Source organism: Mustela nivalis (assembly GCF_964662115.1).
Source record: "Mustela nivalis genome assembly, chromosome: 1".
Taxonomy (NCBI): domain Eukaryota; kingdom Metazoa; phylum Chordata; class Mammalia; order Carnivora; family Mustelidae; genus Mustela; species Mustela nivalis.
The window spans coordinates 49513509-49525060 of NC_139020.1; the positions used below are offsets into that span (position 1 = coordinate 49513509).

Below are 11552 nucleotides of genomic sequence, written 5' to 3' on the forward strand. Positions count from 1 at the left end.
TCATTGGCCTTCTTCTGTTATGGGAAGTTGCGATTAACCTTTGCATTAGAGTCCTCTATAACCTCTCAACTGGCTATAATTTGGGACTAAAACCAACTGATAAATCAAGTTAGCAATTGATAGAATTGGAAGCTAATTCTTTAAACTGTCTTTGATTTGAAGAAATCATAGAATCAATCAGTGCCCCAAAAAAGGCCAGTCTTGTTACACCATGACCCTTTCATTATTGCCATTCCCTATCATTCTTGGCATCACTTACTTTAGCTCACAGGGCATAGAAGTCAGAGTTGTAGAGAAGTAGACAGCAAAGTCTGGGGACCTACTGACTTGACTTTGACAGCAGACTGAAACTGCATTTTTAAAACTAATCAGCCTGATATAAATTTTTCTGTTCTATAGCTATGATCTAAAACACATAAAATATTCTGGGGCTTGAAAACGCTTTATATCAGTCCAAAAGCCATGGTCTTTTAAATTGATTTTAAAAGCTATGGTCTTATGTAGACTGCATTCTGGGATTTGAGTCTTATATTCAACTTTAAATCTTTATTTAAAAAACAGGGGTATCTCCTCCTCTCTCTCTCTGCCTGCCTCTCTGCCTTCTTGTGATTTCGCTCTGTCAAATAAATAAATAAAATCTTACAAAACAAAAAACAATAAACAGGGGTATCATCAGAAAAAAAAAAAAGTGGGAACCTAAGAGTAAAGGAAAATTTGATCCTGTGAGTGATTGTTGCTGAGGGACCATTTCATGCAAATTAATCTGTAAACATTTAGCAGCTAGATACCTGATGGGAGGGTGGGGGAGAAGAGAGGAGAAAATTAGTCAGTTGGAGAGCAAGAAAATTACTCCCATCTGATTAGAAAAGATAATCATGGTGTTTTCATGCAGACCAGCACCATCATGATGTTTCTTTAATTTCTCTTTCATTTTTGCTTGCCTTGGGGTGAGGATAAAAAATCCTGAGGAATATGGGAGGGATACCTGGTTCTCAAAAGGTTACCTGGGAAAGTAAGGCAACTGAGTACATTTCACGGTAAGACGGCTATTCAGGTATCTCATTAAAGAAAAGATCAAAAGCTAGAGATACACTTGTCAGTTTTCCCCCAAAGCTCATTGGAGTTTTCAGAGTTGCTGACAAATTCTGGTTGAATTAGAAAGATGTATTTTACTGACATTTGAGGGAAACCAAGAGCTACTTATAGCCATGTTTGGTATTGCTTGGATCTTATCTATAAAAGACAGGAAAGCATCTAGGAAACTCAATTTTTTCTTTTAAATCTTAGTGATAAAAAATCTAAAGTTAAAAGACAATGGCAAAGTGATGGTTATGCTTTATATCTTGCCTCTGGTGATGGTTACAAGAGTCTGCACATATGATAAATTTTATGCACATACACAAACACAAGAATGCATTTATAACCAGCAAAATCAGAATAAGCTCAAAAGATTGTATTAATGTCAATTTCCTGATTGTGGTATGACACTGTAGTTACAAAAGATGTTACTATTGGGGGAAACTGGCAAAGGGCTTAATGGAGCTCCCTGTATCACTTCATATAACTGCATGTGAATCTATAATTATTAATTTAATTAATAATTAAAAGTTATAACAATTGTGACTATCATAAAATACATTATTTTTTACTCACTTCCTTGAAAATTGATATTTAAACATTTTAAAAGCTCACATACTGAAATTACTCTGAAAAGCTATGGAAGAATTCAGAACCTACTGTTTTTCTACAGAGCAGAAAGCAATAGGCTTTCACTTATAGACCAAAAGAAAAATTCTGAATTATTGTTAATCTCATGCACTGTACTCATAAAATTGGCAGCATGTAACAAGTTTAACTTGCTTTAATCCAATAGGACAGAGTGGCAAATATAGTGTAGTTTACATAAAGACCTATTTACTATGTGTATAGGAAATTATTTCTTTTCATCATGTGACCTTGTGGATGAGTTAGTTTGAGCAGGTAAAGTAAAAATTTTAGAGCACATTGAAGTATATTTTTCAAAAATACAGAGGAAATTTAAAAAATAACATTCATTTACATTTTTATTTCACTCAATATTTGCTGATTATGTGCAATATTACATACTGAGACAACTAAGCAACTTAAAAAACTTCTTAAAGATCATTACAAAATATGAGCCACTTATTTATTAACTGGGCTGTGACATATATAATAGTAAATAAGAAAAATGAGCTTTAAAGGTATCTTCTGTCCCCTGAGAACTTAATAGCATTACTGCACTAATAATAATGCTATTATATTGATAATACAGTAACACTGATGTTGACTAGTAGTGTCTGATATGGTGCTAATCTCTTTTCATGTTTCATTAATATTCACTATAAACCTTTAAGTGGATTCTAGGAGGATGGTGATAGAATGAACATAAGTGATAGAATGAACTAGAGCTTAGAAGAACTCAAGGTTCTGATGAATACCACTGGTAAATTACAAAAGAAAAATCCATTGAAACTTAAAGAAAAAGCAATAAAACTCTTATTTGAACTGTACAGGAGACACCTGGAAGCCCAAGGTATTGATGATACAGAAGGAGATGTAATGTTTCTATACTGCTTGATGTTTCGGGAAAAAATAGCTACAGAGTCATATGAATAGAAACAGTTCCTTAGTACTCAACTTTTAAATACAGTAACAGATAAATTATACAAAAATATTTTAAATAATTATGAGAGAAAAAGTAAGTGCCAGTGTAAAGTTATGGTTGATGGAAGAAGGGAGGTGGAAGGGAATGAGGGAAGATATCAGATTGAACAGAGAAGGATATCAAGAGACACTTTCTATAATTGATGAACAAAAGAATTTAAAGATGTTGTTTGAGGTTGTAGAGATCACTGGACTAAGGTGGAGGAAGAGGGGGATGGAAGGAGAGAGAGTTCAAGCCTCCTCTACCATAATGAGAAGTTAGTAGGCAAGATCCAAAGGTAAAAAGCTGAAAGTTAACATATTAATAGTCCAGTTTTTGAGGAGGGAGAAAGACAGCCAGAAGTGGCTAAACACGATTGGTTTTTGAAATGGGGAAGGTGTAGGGATGAATATGAAAATTTCTTTTCACCACACACTCTTACACACCGTTTGATTACTTCAAAAAAATAAGCCACAATAGGATATCACCTCACACCTGTTAGAATGGCTAAAATCAAGAAGACAGGAAACAAGTGTTGGTGAGGAGGTGGAGGAAATACTCTATGATTTTTTCACTCCTTTGGAATTTAAGAAACAAAACAAATGAACAAAGGAGAAAAAGAGAAACCAGAAAACAGACTCTTAACTATAGAGAACAGACAGATGGCTATCACAGATGAGATGGATGGAGGGGGCGGGTGAAATAGGTGATCAGGAGTAAGGAGGACACTGATGAGTACTGAGTAATATTTGGAATTGCTGAATCATTATATTGTATACCTGAAACTAATTCAACACAATGTTAACGATGCCAGAAGTAAAATAAAATAAAATAATAATAAAATTAGACAAAAAATAAAAATAAAGCAAGTTTTTTGTTTTATGCAGGAGAGTAAGTTCCCCAATGAAGAAAAATTTGAATTTCAGGATGCCTGGTTGGCTCAGTCATCAGTTAAGCATGCTTCTCTTGATCTCAGCTCAGGTCTTGACCTTAAGGTCAAGAAGCCTTGAGAAGCCTCACTGCCAGAATGTGTTTTCCTGTGACATTTATGGGGAAGTGCAAGGATTTAGCAATTAAGTCGGCAAAAGTGGAAAAACACCTGGGATCATAACTCAGATTGTCTCAGTTTCCATGCTGAGTGTGGAGCCTACTTAAAACAAACAAACAAAACTTGAGTTTCAGTTCTTCCCTCACTTGACAAACCATTCACTGGGCATGTACTTTATGTAAGGGTAGATTCAATTAAGAAGATGATGATTTATATTTAACTAAAATTAATTTCTATTCAAAAAAATTAAGATTTGGATGTTTGTGACTATATATTCAGGGTCTTGGCTAAGTGTTAACGAAATCTGACCCTGAAACTCTCAATCCTTTCCTCTGTTAAGGAAACATACTTCCTTACTGTGTAAAGATAGTAATTTGTGAGTATTTTACTTGCTACGCAAATATCTGAAGCATTCTGGTGAGGAAGCAGTACAATGTCTGTATAGAAAAAGTTTCCCAATTTCAGACCTGTTCAAATCTTGGGAAATTATTGAAAATAATGGTTGATCTGAAGTAATTTATTTTAAACGATTAGGCTTTCAATATAAAACACATTATTTCTGCATTTGTTATCGACATTATTATTTGCTTAAAAGCATACCAGTCTTGCCAAATAAAGCAGACACTTGAAAGGCAAAGTTTAAGAGATAATAATGGCAAGAATTTTGTTAGAGCAGCTACTTTGGATGAGAAGCCTCACTGCCAGAATGTGCTTTTCTGTGACATTTATGGGGAAGTGCAAGGATTTAGCAATTAAGTTGGCAAAAGTGGAAAAACACCTGGGGTCATAACTCAGATTGTCTCAGTTTCAGTGTATTCATCTGCTAAATGAAGAAGGTCTACAGATCTCCCTTGATTTACTATGGGGTTATATCTCAGTAAACCCATTAAAAATTGAAAATATAAGTAAAGAATGCATTTAATACACCTAAACTACCCAACGTCATGGCTTAACCTAGCTTCCTTAAACATGCTCAGAACGCTTACATTACCCTACCGTTGGGAAAAATCATCTCACACAAAGCCAATTGTAAAATAATATCTCATGGAATCATGAAAGTTATGGAAAACTGTACTGAAGGTGAAAAGTAGAATGGTTGTCTGAGTACAGAATAGTTATAAGTGTATTAGTTGTTTACCCTCATGATCATGTCACAGAGAGTGAGCTGTAGCTTCTCAGCGTTGTGAATGTTGTACAGCATAGCACTAGTGTGGGAAAAGATCCATGTTTAAAATTCAAATAATGGTTTCTACTGAATGTGTATTGCTTTTATAGCATTGTAAAGTTGAAAAATCATCTGTTGAATCGTAACTCAGAGACTGTTGGTATTATCATTCACTGAATTACTAACAATGTGGAATACCCAGTAATAATAGCTAGCAGGTACTGGGCACTTCCTGTCTGACAGTTTCTATATTGAGTGCTTATACATGAATCTGATTTGACTTTCTCAACTATGGGAATCCACATTTTAAACATCAAGGGTCACAGAAGTCCTAATTCTTACTCAGGGTAAGTAATGGAAAAGAAACTGAAACCTATGTCTCTGATTCCAAAGCTCTTATATTTAAAACACAACAGTAAATTGCCCACTTTATATGAACATTCTCACAGTTCAAATAGTCTGTTAGTAGCTCCAATTCCTTGACCCTGGACTCAGAGTGAGGGATGGGGGAGGTCCACAGCTGCTGTAAGACTTTCACAGTCTACATGTATCAAAAGCAGAATTTGTACACTGAATAGTGTTATACACATCCATTATGATATTTCAAGAGTAAATAAATACCAATGCGATTAGTAAAAAGTGAAGCTAATTCATTATAGACATGTTTATTTTTTCCTAAACAGTGATTTCTAAAAGCACAATTTTTATCCTTATGGGAAGTAAAAAAGTTTTAGTATTAACTAGATATCATCAGATTCCAGGTCACTGTACAACTCCAGGGGTGCCATTTCCTGGACCCCTATGTGAATAAGGTCCCATGGAGTTTTGTAATGCAAGTTGTACTACTGTATGTGTCCAAATTCAAAATCTGAATTTTATTGAAATGAGTATTGAAAAATGAAACATCCTCCATTGTATTGCATGTGTTTATACCATCAAAAATGTGCCTTTGGAGATATAGTTAAGATAGTCTGACTATGAGTACCAGAAAAAAAGAAAAACACCAAAAAGAATGGTGACAAGAAAGACAAGTTTATTTCTAGGACCCTTGGGTCACTTCATGGCATCAAGGACCATGTTTCTTTCTTGTTGCTCTGCCATTCTCAGCAAGCTGCATTCTACCAAATACTGCCAAATCTCCAAGGATCATGTCCACATTCCAGACTGCAAGAAAGTGGAAAAGGTTGAAAGGGTATGCTTCTCTTTCTTTTTCTTTTTTTAATTTATTAATAATGTATTATTAGCTCCAGGGCTACATGTCTGTGAATCACCAGGTTTACACACTTCAGAGTACTCACCATAGCACATACCCTCCCCAATGTCCATAACCCCACACCCCTCTCCCTATCCACCTCTCCCTGGAAACCCTCAGTTTGTTTTGTGAGATTAAGAGTCTCTAATGGTTTGTCTCTCTCCTGATCCCATCTTGTTTCATTTTTTTTCCTTCCCTATTCCCCCAAAGCTCCACTCTGCCTCCCAACTTCCTCATATCAGGGATCTCATATGGTAATTGTCTTTCTCTGATTGACTTATTTCACTCAGCATAATACCCTCTAGTTCCATTCATGTCATTGTAAATGGCAAGATTACATTTATTTTGATGGCTGCATAGTATTCCATTGTGTGTGTGTGTGTGTGTGTGTGTGTGTGTGTGTGCATGCGCATACCACATCTTCTTTATCCATTCATCTGTTGATGGACATCGAGGTTCTTTCCATAGTTTGGCTATTGTGGACATTGCTGCTATAAACATTCAGGTGCACATGCCCCTTCGGATCACTACATTTGTATCTTTGGGGTAAATACCCAGTAGTGTGATTGCTGTGTTTTAGGGTAGCTCTATTTTCAACTTTCTGAGGAAACTCCATGTTGTTTTCCAGAGTGGCTGCACCAGCTTGTGCATCTCTCTTTAAGGACACATCTTGGAAGACCTTTTGCATGTCTTATTGGTCAAAATTTAACCACATGATACAAGGCAGACTATGTGTTCTAGCAAAAACTTATTTGAGTTAGTACTTGGGAAAGGAAGTAGCGGAGAATGGATATTGGAAAAAAGTTAGCAGTCTTTCCTAAACATACTGGTTTCTCATTGTATCTCTCTTTTATTTTTTAAACTAAGGCTAGGAATCCTCTCCTAGGACTTCATATAGTACATTTTTAAGATTTGCTCATCTTTACTAGTGGTTAGCCCTAAGGATTAGGTAATAAAATAGAGTCTTTTAACATTAAACCCAATAATAAGTCTGGGCACACATTTATATACCTTCAAACTTGGTTTCCAGGGTATGGCAATATCTTACAGATATGAGAAAAGGCAGGTAATCTGTGAATGTCTGGTTGGGAGAATATTTCCCTTCCTTCTCTCTCGATTATTCAGAAAAGGACCATAGATCTTTATGTTGCCTGTATTCATGTTTGCTAGGGCTGCCATAAGAAAGTACCCAAGACTAGGTAGTTTAAACAACAGAAATTTATTTTCTCATAATTCTGGAGGCTAAAAGCCCAAGATCCAGGTGTTGGCAGGCTGGTTTCTTCTGAGGTCTCTCTCCTTATTGTACAGATGGTTGTCTTCAAATATAGTTACATTCTGAGGTGCAGGGGTTAGGACTTTTAACAAAGTTTGATTTTTTTGGGGGGGGCACAATTCAGCACCTTACAACTGCTCCACAGAGAATTCTTCCACAGAGAATTGCATGTTCACACTCATGCATTTCAAAACTTTGTAGTTTCCTGTTTTGCTGGCTACTTCCTCAGCTTTTCCTTCCCAGGCATGTGCTAACTCTACTTCTTTTTGTCCTCTGCTCTTCTCTGTGTAATCTTACCATTTATGGACAATTTCATTCAACCTCATCCTAGAGCTTTAGAATCCAGTGATTCTAACGTGCAGGGCAAACTCAAAGTGCCAGAGTAGGATCTCTGATGCTTCTCTCTCAATCACTCTTTCTCTGTCTCAACGACAGTACTCCCTACTACTCCTGCCGTTGTTCTGAACCACAGCTTTGGAGTCATCCTGTTTTACTTCCTATTTCCTTGCATGTGCATTCAGTACAGAAAAAAAGAAAAAGCCTATTGGCTCTACCTTGAAATGTAAATTGCAGTTTCCAGCTTTCCATTGCTCACCACTTCAAGGATTTACCATCCTAGTTTAATCGGCCATGATCTCTTTTACATAAACTATAGTCATTTCTTCCTAACTAGTCGCCATGTTCTTTTCTTTTGCTTTAATTTCCCTGTCACTCCCTACAGTCACCTTTTAAACGTATAATTCTGACTGGTGGTTACATGGTGTCTATTTTTATAAGAAGCCATTGATCTGTGTACTTCAGATGTTCTCATTTTGCTTTATGTAAATTTTTAATTCAATTTCAAGGAAATCAGAAGAAACAAGCATGGTTCACTTCATCCCTCATCCTTGCTCAGAGCTCTTCAGTGGCCGAACATTACGCTCTGAATGCTTTACAAGTTCTGTATTTTATGTCCCTCCAACTTCATTTGTTGCTCTCTGTCACTTCATCTTGTTCACGCTGGCCCTCTTGGTATTTTTTAAATACACCAATTTAATTTTTGTCTTAAGATCTTTTCTCTCTGCCTCAAACGCTCTTCTTTTTCAAACACTGTGTCTTCTTAAATGTCACTTCCCTCCAGAAGGGCCTACCTGGGAGTACTGTATCCAATAGCATCCGGCAGCCCCCAGCCCCTGCCACGTCATTCACTTCTTTCACTGCTTTCCTCACCTTCATGGAAAGGATAATTTCTGGTTATTATATCATATTTTTATTCTTTTGGTTTCTACTGTTTTCTCCACTAATAGAAAAAATGCATTGCTTAGGGCACTGTTAGTATTCAATAAGTCTTTGTTGAATCACTTAACAAAATATTTACGTGAATACAAAACTTAAAAATCACTTTAACCACAATTTTGAGGTAAATTTTGGTAAAATTTCCAAGAGAAATTCAGGATTTAAAATGTTCTCTCTTGTGCTCCAATTCTCCATTTTGTTTTGTATGCATAACTCTGGCTTAACTAGAAACTATTTTCAATTTTTTTATAATTTAGATCTAAGTAAATTTACAAAATTACTCATTCTCGTAAACAATGAGGCAGATGCAGTTGAAGTTCATATGGCATACCCATACTTTTTCCCTAATTATTTGTAAATAGAACTTTATTAAAGACATTTTCAAATGGAACTATGCAAACACGAATGTCCTTATTTTCTATTAACATGTGTCTCAAAATGTAGCCTATAATAAGTTTTGGGAAGCTTTAATATATTAGTCTCCCTAAATTTAAAAACAACACTCCGGAGGCCTTTATAAATCAAAGTAAAGTTTTATTAAGTGAATAGTTGGTCTCTATCTTCACTACTTTAATAATCTTTGGAAAATCTTAATTTTTTTGACCCTTCTTTTTATATGTTAAAAAAGGAATGGTTCTAAGAATAATGGTAATAACAATGAAATGAACACAGAGTAATTATATCACAAGGTAATTGTAAGGTAAAGTAAAATAGTTATGAGAGAATGTACTGTAAAGTGCAATGCTTTATAAATGCTAGAAATTTTATTTCAAATAAAAACAAAATCTATTCGTAGGTCTATCATTTGAAGCACAGTAGCCAAACAAAGAAAAATCATTATTTTAGCTCTAAAATGAGTAAACTTTGTTGAAACCGAGAGTTACAAAAAAGTTTTCAGCTGGGAGTTGAGAGTCTTGATAAACATAATAAGTAATTGTGACAATAAAAGTCAATTTTATAGTCACCTTTAATTTTTTTTTTTAAGTCTTAAATTTGGTTCAACTGATTTTCTAGAAACTTACCTTTGGGATCATGTTCTCAAGAACTGTCTGATTCTCAAGAGGTGTCTTTCAAAGTGTTGATGATGTACAAAATCTAACCAACTAGAAAAATACCTTAATTATTTATCTGTATTTCTCACTTACCCCTGTTCTCTCCCATATATGACTACAAAGCAAGTTACACTTCTTTATTTACTCAGATCATACTAACATAAGGCCCTATGCACTGTCATGTCAGAAATTACTCCCCAGGGAGTAATCCCCCAGGGATTTTATGGATTTCTGGGAAGTTTTCCAAGATACTAACCCCAAAACAAGATCCTCAGATTCTTCAACTCATGGCCTCTTTCTTGCCACCAGCCTGCTATGCCTGCTGCTGAAGATGCTTGTGAATTATGAAGTCTGCTGGACAAAGCTATCTGTGCACTGATGTCACCTCTTCCCCCATTCCCATTCTAGATGGGGCACTACTCACTAACCTGTCCAAAGTTCAATTTGGACTGCTCTTACTGGCTGCTCCAGATGGTGGCTGCTCTGGAAGCTAGGCCCTGTCTGCTCTGTGGTGACTGCCAAGGGCAATGTCCCTGCTATCCTGCTGCTGGCAAAGAGTAGAAGCTCGCTGCCTCCACTCATTCCCACATTGCCCCCACATGGCCAGGAGAATGTCACCCCACTCCAGGAATCACTCCAAACCTTTCCACCCTTTGAAGTCTGTGATGGTGTTAACTTGACTAAGGGATGCCCAGATAGCTGGTAAAACTATATTTCCAGGTATGCTTCTGGGAGAGATTAATCAGTAGACTGAGTAAAGAAGACTCACCCTTACGAATGTAGGCAGGCCTCACGCTGTTGAGAACTCCGTAGAACAAAGTGGTGGAAGGAAAGCAATTTTTCTCTTCTTGGGCTGAGGCATCCATCTTTCCCTGTCCTTGGACACTGGAGCTCTTAGTTCTTAGATCTTAGTATCTTGGGACTTACATCAGCTGCACTCTGGCCCACATCCCAGCTCCTTCTCAGGGCTTTGGCCTCAATCTGAGAGTTAGACAATTGGCTTTCCTAGTTCACAGGCCTTTGGACTCAGACTAAATTTTAACACCAGCTGTCTTGGCTCTCCAGTTTGCAGAGGCAAACCATGGAACTGCTCAGCCTCCTAGAATTAAGCTTCTCGTGTGTGTGTGTGTGTGTGTGTGTTCCTATTAGTTCTGCTTCTCTAGGGGACCCCGGTTAATTAAGAGGCCTTTGGTTCCAAGTCCCAGGAAAAAGTCTCTTTTCCAACATCAGTTCAAATTCTTGCCTAATAATCTATCCCAGAATTAATTCTACCTGCCAAGATTGATAGTGAGTATATTCCTATCCTTCAGAGAGAATTCCATCTTTAGCCACCAGGTCATAGATTTGAACTATGGTTCTGATAAGGCCATTAAAAATTAATGTGAGCTTGGTAAATTTCTTAAAATCTAACTTCAGTTTTTTTTTTTTTTTTTTTTATGATCATTTTGTTACCTATATTAAAACCAGACTGGTACTAAACATTTTGAAAGCTTTTAAAGTTTGAGCTGAATGACTGTCCAGGCTGAATGGAGTTAATAAATCTCAGCAATGGAGTTCATTTTGTTAAGGGCTATCTGCAACTAAGTACATAACATTTTATAGTGTACATACAATTCTTTATAATTTACCCATAGACAGTAACTTCCATATGTGCTCATTTCCAGTTTTTTTTACTGATTGTCAGAACATACTGGTTATAACTTAGTGATTGCATCAGACTTATTTTCAATAGCAATGAACTTTAACTTGCAGATTCCTTAAGTGAAAGATATACTACAAGCATACATATTCAGAATTATTGGAGTTTATTTGATAGATGAGT

The 11552-nt window shown here is 36.2% G+C and overlaps 1 long non-coding RNA gene across 1 annotated transcript; it reads right to left on the minus strand.

The window, feature by feature from the left end:
• Positions 1 to 5889: 5889 nt before the first annotated feature.
• LOC309847011 lies at positions 5890 to 10843 on the minus strand. Its single transcript, XR_014302259.1, has 3 exons — positions 10500 to 10843; positions 9701 to 9781; positions 5890 to 6042 (listed from the first exon to the last, which is right to left on the minus strand). It is a non-coding gene; the product is annotated as an uncharacterized lncRNA (long non-coding RNA).
• Between the last annotated feature and the right edge of the window lie 709 nt (positions 10844 to 11552).